The 17,592-nt window shown below is 36.7% G+C and overlaps 1 protein-coding gene across 1 annotated transcript in view; it reads right to left on the reverse strand.

Moving 5' to 3' along the window:
* brinp1 (BMP/retinoic acid inducible neural specific 1) overlaps positions 1-17,592 on the reverse strand; it is a 121,197-nt gene that overhangs the window by 82,531 nt on the left and 21,074 nt on the right. The gene's annotated exons all lie outside the window — the stretch shown is intronic.

Below are 17,592 nucleotides of genomic sequence, written 5' to 3' on the forward strand. Positions count from 1 at the left end.
AGGCCTCGGGAACCATATAATTTGCTGATAAGTGAACCATTTTCTACTGTAATTGCATTTAAGAACTTTGGCCTCCAGCTTTTGGAACACCAATACTATGTCACTGCATCAGTGTGAATGAAAAAAAATCTTTCTTTTAATGCTTTGCTAGACAATGCTGAATTTGGAACAAGACAGATTAATCAGCAAAAAAAAAAGCCAAAGCTAACTCCAATAGGCAGAGGAGTCTTACTGGATCAAAGCTGCAGACATTAAATGCAAGCACTTAGCAGACGTCAGCATTTCGGTTCATAACTAGGATATTGGGCTTTCAGAAATCAAATAATTTAAATAATGATATTGGTCAAATCAGATACTGTACTGGGTACAGACAATTTATAAGAGTAAAATTACAGTAATCCCTTGCAATATGCAAATGTACCTTGCACTGCTTTGAGAATTGGTGCGGAAGTTTCTGTATACTATTTTGCCTCGCACGACCCCCCGTTTTGAGTATTCGTGAGTTCAAGATGCATCTTTGAGCTGCAACGCGCGCTAGCTCGAGAATTCTTTTCACAAGAGGAGAGAAAACAATCCAGCAGGCTGATTTAATTATTTCTCAGTCAGCCTTTTGTAGGAGTAGATGTGTTCGCAATTTCTCTCACATTCTTCAGTGTTCTGTGCATATTGGTGTACATTTTTCCATTGGTTTTTGATGGTTATTAATATTTGATTGCACAAACAAGTAGTAGTGATAGTGATTTTCTAAATAAAAGTGACAGTCATTAGTTACATGATAATTAAATTAGTATAAATTAAAAATGTCTCCTAAGTGTATGAAAAATGATGAAGAGTCCAGTGTTGCTAAGTGATCTAGATCTGTGACGAGCTTAGAAGAAAAAAATAAAGCACTTGATAAGCTGCGTGAAGAACTAAGTAATGGTGCTGTTGGTTGGCTGTTTGGTGTTAATGAATCTAGAATTTGTACTATAAACAAAAGTGAGGAAACTACAGATATCAGAGCAAGTGTAAGAACAAGTTTTGGTTCATGCCAATGCCTGATCTACAATAAAGAATTATGGCAAAAACACATTTAAAAACTATCTATACAATATTATTTTCAGAATACATTGGGTTTTTTTTTCTTTACTCTTATACACTCTTAGGTGAACAAATGTTTGAAGGATTTTAAAAGGTTGAATTGTTACTTCAGTTGCCCTAACCCTCTTTTCCCCATAAGGTCTTAAGTTAACCAACTGCAAATTTATCTACCACTAGAGCTTTCAGGAACAGAGCCCTCATGTTGGCAAGGGATTACTGTATAACTGAAGAAAGTCACAAGCTTTCTTCAGTTTTGTGAACAATTTTCTGGTAAGGAAACAAACAGGAAATAACTTAGAATGATGTATTACTAAAAACGTCACAAAATAAACTAATATTTATAGACTGTACATTCCAAGTGAGTTCCAGAGCCCAAAACACCACCTCACACATTTTCACGCTGAATTTCTAACAGACTCTACTTACAGGCAGATGTGGATGTTTGTCTTTATCTGGAAAAGTAAGCCTACCTTTCACAAAAAAATGATCCTCCAAAGCTAAGCCTACACTCTTGATTAATGTTAAAGTCCCTGCTGTATCTCCTTTTCTTTGCTTCTCTCATTCTCCTATCTTCAGATAGCTTCAGGCTCAAAATTGTCAATTGTCACCAAACTGACAGCCTGGAAGAAAATGGCAGGACCACATTGGCCCCAGAACACCCAGGAACCTGCTCTTCCATTAAGTGGAGTTACTGATAGAGTGCACTCAATTATTACAGGTACAAACATTATCATGTTCACAAGTAATAGGAAGTCTCGTATCAGCTGTTGTTTGCCTGGTGCCCAGGATGCTGGAACAAATGATATAGGAAAACACTGGTTGATGATTTTGTAAAGACAAACCTTCTCAGGAATTCTACAAGTGCCAAGGGCAACAGTAACAAAAAATCTGAAACAAAAAATGCATCCATTTGTAAATGCTAATACCACATTACTAGAATCATAAGAAAAACATCTATTCATGACTACTGCATTAACTGAAGTAAGACATTTTAGGAGTATCAGAAATTTGGCTAGGGGAGTGTGCGGGGGAATAGCAGAAAATTGATGGGTGTTTGTTTAAACGCAGGTAGGATGGTGGTATAGCACTATTTGTCAAAAACCTTGAAATTATATACAGTATAGCTGAAGATCTGAAGCAGGAGAGCGCAGGCAGTTTAGAATAAGATCCTAACAATAGGTGTTATAAACCACCTAATGCAAACCACAAACACATATAGCTTACCTTTCGAGGTGATCAGGAAAGTATGTACATTAGCAAAGGTAATGTTATATTGTTGGGATTTTTTTTTACTTCCCACTCTTAAACTGGGATTTGCAGCGATCACAAAGCCAAAAAAGATACAGCTGAAATGGCATGATTGCTTCTTAATCCAGTTTGTAAAAACTGGAAAGATATTATTAAGCTAATCTTTTCCAACAGCCAGGATGCAGTGAAAGAATAGATATCATAGTGTCACTGGGAAATTGTGACCATAATATCTGTTGATGTAGAGTTTCGATCTATAAAACTTGAGTCAATTACAATTATACATTAAAGTGTATAATTTTAGGAAAGCAAATGGAATAAATAATTAATAATAATAATAATTATTGCTTACACTTATATAGCGCTTTTCTGGACACTCCACTCAAAGCACTTTACAGGTAATGGGTCCACCACCACCAATGTGCAGCATCCACCTGGATGATGCAACAGCAGCCATAGTGCGCCAGAACGCTCACCCCACATCAGCTATTAGTGGGGAGGAGAGCAGAATAATGAAGCCAATTCATAGAGGGGTATTATTAGGAGGCCATGATTGGTATGGGCCAATAGGAAATTCAGCCAGGATGCCAGGGTTACATCCCTACTCTTTTCGAGAAACACACTGGCATTTTAAATGACTACACAGAGTTAGGACTTTAGTTTTACATCTCATCCAGAGGACAGCACCTATTTATAGTATAGTGTCCCCATCACTATACTGGGGCATTAGGACCCACATGGACTATAGGGTGAGCACCCCCTGCTGGCCCCACTAACACCTCTTCCAGCAGCAACCTTTAGTTTTTCCCAGGAGGTCTCCCATCCAGGTACTGACCAGGCTCACATCTGCTTAGCTTCAATGGGTTGCCATTTGTGAGTTGCAGAGTGATATGGCTGCTGGCCATATCAAAGAAAGAGATTACAGGCAGTGAACTGGGAAAATTCAAAGCAACAGAATGTTTCACAGACTACATAAAAAGGCACGAGTATCAAAGCTAGAAAAAGAATATACTAAGCTCTAGGCACATCTGAGAATGACATTAGAATTGCCAAGTAGGAGACGAAAAAGAATACTGCATTAGAGACGAAAATAAAGCAAAGCATTTTTATATTGCAACAGCAGTAATATAAACTCCATAAGCCGGAGTTAATAGTTTGGGGGGTAACACAGATTAATAAGTCATTAACCTAGATGACTTCTTCAGAATTAACAATGAAACACAACCCAGAGGAGACTAGTGGAAACTATGGGGAACTGCATTTAAAACAGAGATCAAGAAAAGGGTAATCCTGAAAAAGCTTCATGGCCATTTTGTTGAATCCAATATCCAAACTTTCAATCAATAACTGGGTGATATCTTCAGATCAATCAGCTCATTGGCTAGATACTATATATGGCCTCCTCTCCTTTGAAACCTTTCTTACATTCATGGAAAACTGGTCACTCTAACTCAGTTTTTTTTTTTATTTGCCATAGTTTATTAACTTTTGTTAAATTCAATTTTAGTTTCACTACTAAACTACTAAGCTACCATATGAGTATGATGCGCCAAAAAGCCTCCTCTTCTATGCCTCATTTCCTATTTTCCTTGTTAACCGTGAGCTTTGCAAGTACATCAACATATTTATCTTATATATCTATATATAGGAATCCTGATACTGTGCCAGTTCAGCAATAAGATAATCAATATTGACATCCAAGATACAGCCAGGACACAGCTACAGTATATACAGTATAGAGTTAGTGTGAATATGTTCTTATCTGTTGAGGTTGCCATAGTAGCCAGAAGCCAATAGTCCAGGAAATTAAGAACACCCAGAAATGACCAGACAAACCTCTGGATGTCAGTAATTCAGCCCTTTCTGGCAATGGCACGATTAAGAGTAAGTACTTCGGTAAAGTAAAATAAAGTATTTAAAATAAAGTAAAATAACACTTGACTCTACTCTGGTCCACAGCTGACTGACAGAGAAGAAGCACCATGATGGGTTTTCCATGTTTTTCCCCACAGACTGCCATCATCATGTACTTTCATTTGGTGTAACAAAAATTCACTAAGTAATTTCAGTGCTGACAAGCCAGATGCTATTCAATTCAAGAAAAACTTATCTTATAGTTGTGGGAATATTTATTTATTTTTGGCATAGGGTGATAGGTTCTGCTTTGGTTTGTGTCTTTTTAAGTTACTTTGTTCAGATTAAGGCTTTTAATTTAGAAGAAAATGAAATGTTATCTTATATAATTAAATGTCGGCAACCTACAGCACGTGTGCCATTATTGGCAACAAAGGTGTTTTTAATAACACGTGTAATGAAAGCTGCATTTGCAACAATAGTATAATGAGCCGTGAAGACACTAAGTGAAAACAAACAATAAAAAACTACGTTTGACTGTTCTGAAAATATCTGCAACATTCTACCCGCAAAAAAAAGAACGATTCACTTATTTTATTTTTAGCGGAGCCAGATTACTGTTTTCGCAGAAAAACTCGCAATCCGTGGCGCTGACAACATTGATCGCGTTTAAGTCAAACATTTTAGATAAAATGGCAGTTGCTAAGAAAGCAAAGTTTACTCATTTCAGCCCGCTAGTTGAGAAGAATACGGTTTTGTTCAACATAAAGACCTGTTTGTGCTCTATGTTAGATGTCTCTATGATAGAGTGTATCATGACCTGTTTGATGTCCCTGCCTCTTAAATTGGACTGTTTGAGGAAAGTGGCATTTTCACTGCTCCCGGCATTTGGATCAACAGAGCCCCGTTAACATAATATCTTATTCTTGTATTTTCACACAAGAAAGTTCTTTGCCCCTCCTGCAGCAACTGAGCTTTCAGAGAGTTACGAGCTGCATACAGTGTCAACGAGCCCGAGACTAAACTCGTCAAGGATCACACTAAACGGTAAGACATGCGTATTAATGTTAGATATTATTCAAATGTTATATTATTATTATTAATAAATATGAAAGTAGAGCTATTATTGACATTAATAAAAGTATAAAAAACATGCGAATGCGTAAAAACAATTGCATGGGCTAACACTTGGCAAACCCCTACTGAAAAGCTGCCAACCTCTGATATATATACAGTATGTTAGCTAGAGGATATCTGTACTAAATTTGTAATATTACATGTGTAAAATTAAAATACCAAATATCTGAAACCCATTTAAATTGTGTGTTCAATGTCTTTTTTCCCTTTACATTATGTGGTTAATGCCCTGCATTACACTCTATTTTAGTAGGTGAGATTGTAATCCTTTTAACTGCAGCTTCAAATGGGACAATTGTGATCTCCATTTATTATGAAGAAGACAAACAGAACGCCCACTGTATTAAACAGGTTTTCGGCTGCATTAGTAGGATCAAATGCAAGTGGATTATGTAAAAGATAACCAGCAGTTACAGTAAATTTTCTCCCTGATGAGCTTCAATGGGGCTTATCTGTCAGTCTCCATTAGAGATAAAGGTGGAGTGACATTAGGTGTTACTGTTCAGATGATAATAATATTGTTGATTACCAATAGTAGTAGTAATACTGTATATGTATGGTGAATGTTACATTTTAGCAAACATTTTAAAGAGGTCGCTGTCCTCACTCTCTCAAGTGAAGTTTCTTGCTTGGTTGCGGAACAGAATCTAGAGCCAATCATGAACAGAGATGCTGTGCTGCTAACCTAGAATTCGGTGGCAATGACAAATATTCAGTACACTTAAAATAATTAGCTTAGACTAATTTGAAGGTAGCTGTCACAGTGCAGTAATGTATTATTGTACACAAAGAGATAGATATTCATGGAACATTTCTCTGTTAGCAAAACCAAGGGGCATTAAAAGTCCAACATTCATATACTTAGGGGCTTCTTTTGCTTTATTTTTATTAATATTCTACCATATATCATTAGTTTTTAAAGAATAACACTGATAGATGTCAACTAAACTGGGAAAGAAGGTAAAAAAAACAAATAGGGAAAACTCTCCATTATCATTCTTTTAAAAATCTTGGAAAGATAAACTCTTGCGTGAACTGACAGTCAAACCAAACCTTATTTGGAATTTCCCCCTAGGAAATGAAATATGTGGAATTATTTTATAATATGTCTTGATACGTCACTTTGGCAGCGAATACTTCATTGAAATGAGCAAAAGGAAAAATGATTTTCAGTTATTACTTTATAATCAATTTTTACAGCACTAAGGGCAGGATTTTCTCTTTCGATATGTTACAATATTCAGAAACTGAACACAGGGTTGTCTGTGATGTGAGTCTTGTTCTTTGCCCAGAGTTGTGTGCTTGAAACAGAGAGATGAATTTTCATAAGACATGCCTAAAAATTGAGTGTGAAACCTATTTATTTATAATTGAATTATCCGAGAACACACATTTACGTTCACTTTAGAGGCATAAAGTAATTGTTTGAATTCAAGGGGTGGGGAAGAGGGGGGCAGACAACAGCTTTTTAATGCAGGATGTTTATATCAGCTGGAAATATCTGACCTGGCAGCTTCTCACTAAGAAAAGGAAGATTAAATGGGTTTCCACTTGAGTGTGTGTGCTTTTCACTCCTTTCAGGCAAGTGTGTGCATCACAAATATTCAGGCAAACTGCCATTCATTTTTCAGATTTTCTTTACTTTTGATTTGTGTTACATTGTCCTCATAACTGTGATGAGGGAGGGAAAACACATGTTTATGTAACTTGGACCAAATTTCCTCTCTTCTGAGATCTGTGTTTCTATCACATGGGGAAAACAAACCCTAAGGAACTCATATATAGTGACTTGTCACAAAATACCATTTATTTTCTATTAAGAACCTAAAATGCAGGAGTTGTATCAATACAGTACTACCTCTATATTTGTGAGTGGTATCAATAAATGACATTTGGGTTAACAACTTTAGAAACTTTGGATTTTTATCATTTTAAAAGCTACAAATATTGCAAAATAAATACACTGAAATCATTATCATGCAAATAAGAATTATGATAAAATACAGTACAGTACATTGCACATCATGATTGTTGCAGAATATTTATTTACATTGTTCTCAGTTGCCTTCCTATTGCTGTTTTCTTTAAGTAAATGGTTGTACTGTATCACTGCTGTTTTTCATTTTAATAGAGTGATTAACTCTTATAAAATACACTACTCAGTAGAAATTCTTTTGTTTACAGTATAAATAGTAAATTATGAAGTGTTTATAGTATGGAATTGTACGTTATGAAGGCTCAGAATGCTTCCTCATAGTACAATATGTTTCTCAATACACCAAGTTTAAACATACAAACAAATCTCCAGGAAGACATCTACTTCAGATCATCATACACGAAGCCATTATTGTAAAAACAAAATCAACTGCCAAGGAACTTCATTTTATTGGTGGTAGCATAGTTCTCAGTTATGAGATGCACAAAATGTACAAAAATGTACAAAATAGAGGTTTTAGTCTGGTGTAGCATGAGCCATGGTAAAAGAAATGGCTTTATCACCAGGGTGTTCCCAGTTTAAGTCCTGGCACTTTCTCAATATAAATTAGTTACCGTATCCTCTTGTTTAAATGAAGTGTAGTGAATGGGTATCTCTCTGCTCTGAAGACACTTTACTTCTGTTAAAACAAGATATCATCCAGTAAAAGTTTATATTCAGGGGTTTTCAAGATATGGCATTTAAGCTGGCAGGAGTCATCTGCTGATAGATGTCAAATTTGAACAGTTGTCAAGTCAGCAATTACTTATCTGATATGTTGTGCAGTCTTTGCAAGCCCTTAATGGTGCTGTTGAAGGAAGGAGCCAACAAGCAAAGGAACAGGCACAGGCCAGAATGCACCGCTTTGGGGAGCATTCACAAATCCTGTGCCTTCATTAATCCTGCTCCCCAGCTCTGTGCCCTAGAAACATCATGCCAGCTCAATATAATTGTTTTTAAAATGTCAGCCCCATCTGTTTGCTTTTGACAGTTGCAAAAGTGCTCCAAACTTTCTGTGTTCGAACCACTCCCTACGACAGCCAGAGGCAGCAATGTATTGCCACAGAGGAAGGCAGGAAAGGCTAATTATAAGTCGATGTTAAGTTCCTCACAGAAAGCTAAACATTGTTATTTTTCTTAAGGCAGCTGGTGATGTGAATTTCAGCCACCACGACCTCCAGCAATATTCAAATCCCCTTGTCCACCCACAGCTTTCTAAAGGGCATCGAGTGAGACAGCTGAGTAATAAGAAGGTTGATGCTGCAAATTACTTGCAGAGCCAAATTACCAACCACAGTTCTCTTCTGTAAGTTACCCACTTTGTGTTACACTGTGCTACAGTACACTGTAAAACTTTATTTTTTTCTTTTGGCTGGAATATAGAACATTTCTTTGTTTCTGATTGCTTATGGAGAACAATTTACTGCTCTCTGGATGGGCCATGAAGCAGAGGCTTCCAGATTGTTGTTCACTATATTTTCATTCAAAGAAATTTACTACACTAACACACTACAGTCAATCTGAACATACCTTAAAGGTTGTATTAATGTCTTTTTAAGAAGAATAAGAATATTATATTTGTTGTTATAAGGTGGTCCAGTGATTAATATTGATCCTCGCAGCAATGGGGCCCTGGGTTCAATTCTGGACCTGAGGTGCTATCTGTGTGGAGTTTGTATGTTAACCAAACCATATTGGTACTGTAGGTTAACTGGCTTCTGGAAAATCTACCCTAGGTGTGTGTGTGTGTTTACATCTGTGTGTCTGCTCTGTGATGGACTGGCATCCCATCCACAGTGTACCCTGCTTTTGTACCCAAAGCTTGTTGGAATAGACTCTAGCTTCCCTGTGACCCACAAATGGAAGAAGAGGTTAGAAAATGGATGGATATATGGATAATTTTCCATCTGGGCCGGAATTTCCCAAAAAATGTCTCGGTATGGTGCTCGTTGTCTGAGGATACTACGCAATAGGGGGTACAGACCTTCAAATGAGTCATTAACCTGAGAACCTGACACATTGGTCATTAAAGACCCCATGACACTATTTGCAAGAACAGGGGCATTACTCCCAGTACCCTGGCTAAATTCCACTCTACAGACTGGCTTCCTTAAGGGTCCCCTTTAATTCAACTAGTGGTGATATTGCACTGGTAGATAAAGTGGGACCTTACTACAGTATGTGTAAATTGCTTTGGGATCTTTTCACTATAGAAATGCAAGCTGCTACTCTTATTATTAGTATTCTTATTTTTTTCCTCTTCTCATCATTTAACACATATTTAGCAAACAACTAAATTCCTGCTCCTTTCTGTTAGGAATAAATTAGTTCTGCCCATTGGGAAATTATGGGATCTGCCTCCACTCCACAGCAATGCAGCTGAAGAGGTTGGGACACAAGGAGCTCTAGAAAGATGCACGATCCTTACATCAGACATTGGTCTGATATTAAAGAAAAAAATATGATGTATTTAAAAACTCATATGACAACAATGTAGCTGGTCTATAAATCTACAGCACGAATTAATAATTAAACTGGTAAAAAAAACTTCTAAATTTCCATTATCTTTCTGTTAAGTGGGTGAAATCCAATAGCTTCCCTTCAGCTCTTTGAGGCACAGTGCACCACTATGTGCAGGATGTGCTCCGGAGGGCAGGTATTTTGCATTACATTGCAATTCAGGGTTTACAATGATGTGAGCAGACAGAGGATGGAGTGTGTATCAAATGCCAAATACATGATGCATATTGATCCAGTGTTGGAATGTTTCTATAGACGTTGTTCTGTATTTTGTATTTCCTGCAGGAAAGTAAAAGATGGTGCCGCGGTACTGTAGGTCAAGAGAAGCCGTGATTTTTTTTAGTACCACACTCCTTTCATTGTTGCTGTGCTGAGCTCAGTGTTTCTGTACACACATGTAGCTTTCACAGCTTTTGCAGACCTCACCCTGTTTCTTGCAGTGACCAGACGACTAATTGGTTAAAAAAAGAATTCCTAAGTATCTCCCCCTGCAAGAGAAACAAAAAATCCTCCCAGCCTGCTTCTCTTCTAAATCCTAGGCCAAGTTACAGTGTTTGACTTTTGGAGACCCCTGTCCCATATCATGGGAATGCAATGATCTGCAGTAATAGGATGTTATTATTATTATTATTTTATTATTATTATAATCAATAATAATAATATTTATATTCAAAAGACAAGATAAATGCTTATCTTCATCCATTTCATGCTCTAAAACTATATTTAGGTTTTATTATGAAGTTTTGAATTCGAAAACTGTCGTCAACATGAAAAGACCTTGAAAACGTCCAGGAAAGAACTGTTCATTTCTTGTTTATCTCTTCTCTGGGATCCAGGATAATAAAAATACATTACTGAACATGCAAGAAAAGTATGTCTATCCAATAATAAAATACAAAAAAATAAGGGGATTGTGTTCTATGAGCTAATCTATCATTCCATTTAGATTCAAGTTATCATTTTCCAATCGTAAATCAGAAAAGACCTGAGGTATTTAACAGAAAAATAATGTCAAAGACGTGTATTTTTGATTTTGTATTACACTACTTGATTGACCTCCAAACTGGCATTTTTCATTTTTATGTCAGGACATTGATGAAAAAACTGAATACCAACACCAAAAAAAGGTTTTACCAAAATTCATATCATATCACTGTTAAAGAAAACGGCGATAATATTAGGGGTGAAAATACTATGTACTGTAGCAGCTAACATTAAAAATGAATGTTCCTTTTATTCTTCAAAGAATTAAATAATGTAATAACCCAGTTTTAGCCTTTCCACAGAGTTCAACTTCTATTACATGAAAGTTAAACTTCATCAGTTCACACAAACCTGAAAGGTACTGTAGATAAGGAGTTTAGGTGACACTCATCTGTGTTGTAATATCCTGGGCCCTGATTTCAGTTCAGATTTATAAGAGATCAAATGCATGATGGAGCCCTCTTAGTTGTATTAAAGACTAAGGACAGCTTGTACTTTTACAGCTATAAAGCCTCAATTATCCAGTTGTGTAGGTTGTCCTCTCTGGAGCACCTTTCTGTGGTTTGAAATGCAGCAGACACAATTCTGCTCTTCCAGGCTCTCTGTCCTGGCTATTTTTTTTTTATTCAGCTGCCACGTAGCTTTCACACTTTTTACTTGGTTTTAAGATTTGTGCTTGAGTGATAATGCCAGCTTTAGATTTGTGTCAGTCAAACAATGATTCTGTGTCCTTTGGGAAGTGGTTAGCACTGCTGGCTAGCGTTCACAGATTCTTCCTGTCAGTGATATTTCCAAAGATCAATGGAGGAGGTGAAGGCTGCAGGAGTCAGGGTGTATTCTAAATGCAGTGTTCAGGGAAAAAACGACTGAGACTATACCCTCCCCCACCCTCCCCTCAGCCACTTCAGGATGGAGTGTTAATGGGCCTGCCATCAGAAATGCTGGATCACCGCAGAAGGCGAACCTCCCAGCCTGATTTATACCTATTTGTTGTGCATTATTTAGAACTGCAGCTCTGACCTCCTGAATCCATGGCTCAGCACAGCAGTTCAGTAATGAAATGCCTTCACCTATACAGTACCAATCAAGAGGCAGATCAATTGGAGACTTAAAATACACACTAATGCACTAATGGGTTGAGTTATTGTTCCAATTTACCTGTGCCTCTGTGATCTATTATTGTGCATCCCATATCCGTTTGGACAGAAATCAATTTGAGCTCTGACAAATTCACTGCAAACCCAAGGCCACAGTGCAATTGGAAATAGGGGATATCAAGTTGATTACAGGTGATGTTAGCAGGAGCCAATACTCCAGGAAGGATGATGAGTTCAAACAGCAGTTGTGATAATTAACCCACACAGTGACCATATTAATAAAATAAAGCAGTTAAAAGCAAAATGTAAAACCTGTTACAAACATGCAAAAAAAACCATTGTGCCTTTCACAAAAAATAACAGAAGTGAAAGCAATGCTCTTTTTTGGAACTACTTATAACATATGAAAATGGAAATAGCATACAATTCTTCCCTCTTCATTGTAAATTGTCATTTGAATAATGTTTGAATCATACTTCCTTCCTTGTATAGTGTTTTTCATCCCAAAGGATCTCAAAGCATTTTATATACAGATATAAATTGACTTAAATCAAAAACTGGGTTATTGGCACCAGTTTTTGAGTACCAACAGCCTCAATAATCAGTAGATTAGGAGGAAAAGTGAGAACTCTTTGGTGGAATTTAGCCAGGACACTGGAATTAACACCCCTCCACTTTCAAACAGTGCTAATGGTCAAAGGCACAACTTCAACTTACCTCAACAGCACAGCGACTATATTAACTGTTTGAAATTCTATGATTCACCATCACCAGTTAGAAAGCAACCTGGTTTTTGGAGCCCAACCATCTATTTATAAAAATGAAAATAAGTTCGCTGTTGAACCCGTTAACTACGTGATCCCCTCTACTAAAGATGGATTATTCCCAGTTTATTTTGTCAACCAGTCAATACAGTATATATTTTCTCTTCAGTAATATACTGTATGTATATATTACATTAATAAACAGTATAATAGTGTATTATAACATACTCTGTAATGGAATATGGCAATGGTAATCAGGGTAATCTCTGGCCTGATAACCCAATACGGCTCGGATATGGAAATTACCTATTTTACAGCTCAATAACTAAGTAATTTCAATTTAATCTGTTCACAACCTTCATTAATTACTCGAGTCAGGGGTCTTGTCATGAATAGGAGAGTTGGGAATAGGGTAGTACAGGCACAGCACATGATTCACAAAGTTTCAGATACAGACCAAATCCTCGTCTTTAACCTTACTAGCAATCACCATCATGAGTCTGTTGAGACAATAAACTACCAGAAGAATGTTTTTCTGTTATTGTGTTTACTTTTGGCAGATAATACAGGACATAATGGTTGAAGGTGAATGAAGTATAGTAAACGGAGGAATGAAACTAAAAGCATTGTACAGCACAAAAGGATAAGACACAACACAAGAAATGGAAAACCACAAGAAGCCAAAATAAACAAATGGCGCAAACATTATGGTATAATTATGGGAAACTTGAAAAAAAAGTCCTACATGGTAAACAAATAAGAAACTGAACTCCCAGCATAATTAATAAAGCAGGCTGGAATTTGTAAGAGTATTAGAGGGTCATAGACACAAGAACAAAACTAGTGCCTTCTGCTTCTGACCAGTTTTAATGGCTTAACCCCATATACAGTAAGTTATGCCTCATACAGATTTGCAGCTTCTCTCCACAGAACTGTTTAAATGTGGTATGATGTTGTAGTGAAACTCCATAAATTGCTTAAGCAACTATCACACACACTTCTTGGCTCACTGATAATGTAGAAGAGGATGTCAAATTGAGGTGTGATTTTGGTCACTCTTGTGTTGGTTATGATAAACATGTTTTCAAGGTTATAGAATCCTGATAGGTATTTGAGCATAGACAGTTGCTGCTGTGTGAATTGTTTCAATTGGTTTTTTTTCACATATCTTACAAGAGCTGAATGTCTGAGCAAGAGCTGAAAACCAAGATTAAATTTGAATTAAATGCCCAGTAGATTAAAATGATCATCAAACTGCACATCTCTTATTTTTCCCAGTCAGATGTATTACTCTACCTGAAAGAGCTAAAGACTCTTGTTAACATAGTTGGTGCAAATGTACTGTATAAGATGATAACTTTATTTGATTAATGGTTGAATCTGCAACATTGTCTTCCTGCAGGCTGTCACACCTTGAAGTTATAACCGCTCATTGAACAATCACAGCAGCAGTACATTACACATTGCCAAGAGCTACAATCTTATGTACTTTCCACCCTTCTTACATAATTTTAATTTTAAATTGGCCATTATGATGTAAATTTACAAAATGCAAAATTAAGCTAAATTCTTCATATACAGTACAATATTACCCCTGCCTTTCTTAATGTTAGTACAGTAAAACTGGCTCTCAGCCTACATTTCTCCCCATGTCTTAAGCCAGAAATTTGAAATTTTTGCACCTCAAAGTCAGCCTAGCCAAAAATCACAAGAACTACTATAACTAATTGAAAATGACCTCCAATTAAACAACACTTCTTACCACAAAGCAGTTGCATCTTTAGAGCTGTAATCTGGCTAAATTACCCTGAGAAATAGTCAAGATTCAAGCTGCTGTTTCACTGAATCCCCAATTGATCATTTAAAATAAAATCTCCCAATTTTGTTTATTTTGTTTGCATTGTTCTTTTAGAAACACCTTGCAGTCCTGTATAGGAAATGAACCTCAATGGTGTCAAAATGTTTTTTTTTTAAGTAAAAATGCATTTAAACATGCAGTGGAATGAAAGAAGAGTAGATTTTGTTTTACTGAAACCATTGGCCTGTAAATAGGTCATAAACGTTTGCTGTATGCTTACACAGTACACGGCGAACACTTTTGAAAGACATTACTCTCGACTCATCATTAGAAAAGGTGGGTCTTAATAATTTCTCTTTTCAGTGCACTTAACATTCATGACTATTATTCATGATGATGATGATGACTTGTAATCCACCGCATTAAATATGACATGAGTTATTAAGCCGTTATGTTAAAAAGGTAAAAATGCAGAGAGTAGTTATAGCAGCATGTTAGAGATATCAACAAGAACCTAGCAAAACCGAATGTGAGTAAGCTAGATTTTTGTATGATTTTGAAAGTATGATCAGACATTCTTCTGTGATGTTGTCTGTTTGAATATATAAACTCCATATGGAAAATTAAAACTGAATCAGTGTCAGCCGCTGACTCAGCTGGCCAAAAGCACCACAGCTCTCACTCACAAAGTCTTCCTTGAACTTCAGAAACCTGCTCTGATTATGTCACAACTTGTTTTCTTCCTCTTAAAAAACAGAAACACAACGAGCTATAAAAATCTCATTCACTCCCTGATGGTAAAATACTGTGGATTGTATCCATTCATTTTTATCTGTAAAGAGAGCGTTTCAGAATGTCCCTTGCAGTTTTCCTTTCAATATCTTTTTTTATAAACAAAGATTTTTCACTCAAAAATGTCCTGTTAACAATGAAAGTAATGCAGTAAATCATGAAAGTGGGTTGCCTGTTTAAGCTGTAGAGCACAGTTTTTCAAACCCGGTCCTCATTTCTTCAATGTCTGCTGATTTTCCATTCATGTTGAGTGCTCAGTTACTTAATCAAAAGCCTTAATTAATCCAGCTATTTATTTAATTAGATCTTTTTAAGATCTATTTTCAGTGCTTTGACTGATAGAAAGTGAAGAGTACATGTGAAAGTTTCTTATAGACTTAATCTATAGTTCTTTTTGGAAGTGTTAATACATCACTAAGATGAAGGTTTGTGCAATTCAAGGTTTAATTATGTAACTTGGAGCTCAGCTACAGCAAAACCCAAAATTGGATTGAAGACCTCTGCTTGTTAAACCATACAAAGGTTTTGTAAGACACTTCAGCTACGCTGAATAAACTTCAACACTTCAACTACATGATGTGCATTATTTCAATTGTATTTTTCCTCCCTTATCTATCACAGAGTAACATTAAAATTGGCTTAGTTTAGTGAAACGACATGCGCAGTGCCTTCACGTGGTTCACTGAACTAAAACCAATGTGGAGCGGCTCAGCTCCTGGCTTGCCTGTCAGAGACAATGCATTGCGAGTAACTGCTCAAGTCCAACAAACTGAACCAGGCGGAAGGGTACGTATGCTGTCAATTTCCTGGATTCCAAAGTACACATTTGCAGTGCAGGCTGCCAGAGAACATAACTCCACAATTCCAAGGGCATAAAGTGCAGACTCCATTTGCCTTTTCTATTTTGTTTAACTTTGATATTCATTGTGGCTAAGGCAAAAATAAACAGCCTTGCTCTGGACAGAGAGTGCTATGGCACTAAACCATCAGTTACAGAGTGTGCTTGTGAATTGAATGTAATGTTAAATACCATTTAGCTCTTTAAGAAAAATCCAGTAGACGACATCAGTTGATTTTCATCCTTACACCCTTAATTTAAAAAGGACCCACAGCTTGTCTTGTTTCAGTGACCTTTTTATTCTCTTAATAACATGACAAAATGGTGGTAGTAGTTCAGGTGGGTAGCTGTGTCAGCATGCGTAGGCTGCAAAGGAACAAGTAATAGGTTTATTCCATGCTGAAAAAAAGAAGAAAGAGAACCTTCTTCAGGTGTGGCTCCATGGCCGAAACGTTGTGTTCTCTTGACAAAATGGTGGTTTATGGTACAAAAGCCCATAAAGCAACGCTCCAGGTTTAATGTCTTTTGGCTTCTCATTCTTTTCAAACATGCACTTGTTCTGTCTGCAGGATTTTGTTCTGCAAAGTTTGCTAGGAGTCCAGACCTCTCTAGTGGAAACCTGATTTTGGAATGAGTTTCACAAGCTGTGCTGCAAGGAACTGTGTTGTACAGTGCTCTGAATCTTTTTAGTGAACCAGTGTCCATTAATACGGTTCCCTGTCTTATTGCTTATTATCTTGCAATGTTGTAAGGAATAAAGAAAACACAAAATCATAAAAAAGCAGTAAGGGGGAAATGATATAGAATACTGCATAGCAGGTTACTGCACATAAACCCATAATGAAATGCATGAGCTGGAAGTAACCACAAAAAGAAGTCTTTTCTTCCTCCATATTTAAGTTCTTTAGACAGAAGGTGAAAATGAAATTGCCGTGTTCTGCAGTAGAACCTGCACTGATCTGACATAATTCCTTTTTGTTCTCCATGTTGATGCAAGGTGACGCAGCCCACTGAAAAGTGAGAACTCCAGTTTTTTTTGATGACTCAGAGGAAAGGACATACTGTAGGTGTACAAGGAATGTGGAGCAACAGATGAGTGACTACACTTTTTAAACACAAAACACATTAAAAATGTCTCTGCCTCCTGGCAGGTAATTCCTTTAATTACCTGTCTAATTATATTGATGAATATATCATTAACTAGTTCCATCTTGTATGCACTCATCATAACTGTTAAAATCTATAAAAAAACTGATTTCCGTCTCTAAACCTGGGGGGGGTGGGGGGGGTGTTGTTCAGTGTTTGCCAGGCAGCACTCGAATTGTAAGTTTTCTAGTTTATAACTAAACTAGAAAAAGTTACAAAACTATGATACAAAAGCCTTAAATAGCACTGCAGCAGGAAGACAAACACTTAATCATCAAGTCAGTCCTAATTTTGGAAGTAATTCAATAATATTTGTTTACATATATTACATATACTTATATTTGAACAAAGCCCGTTTC

The sequence above is a fragment of the Atractosteus spatula genome, chromosome 23 (genome assembly GCF_055471065.1).
Source record: "Atractosteus spatula isolate fAtrSpa1 chromosome 23, fAtrSpa1.hap1, whole genome shotgun sequence".
NCBI lineage: Eukaryota > Metazoa > Chordata > Actinopteri > Semionotiformes > Lepisosteidae > Atractosteus > Atractosteus spatula.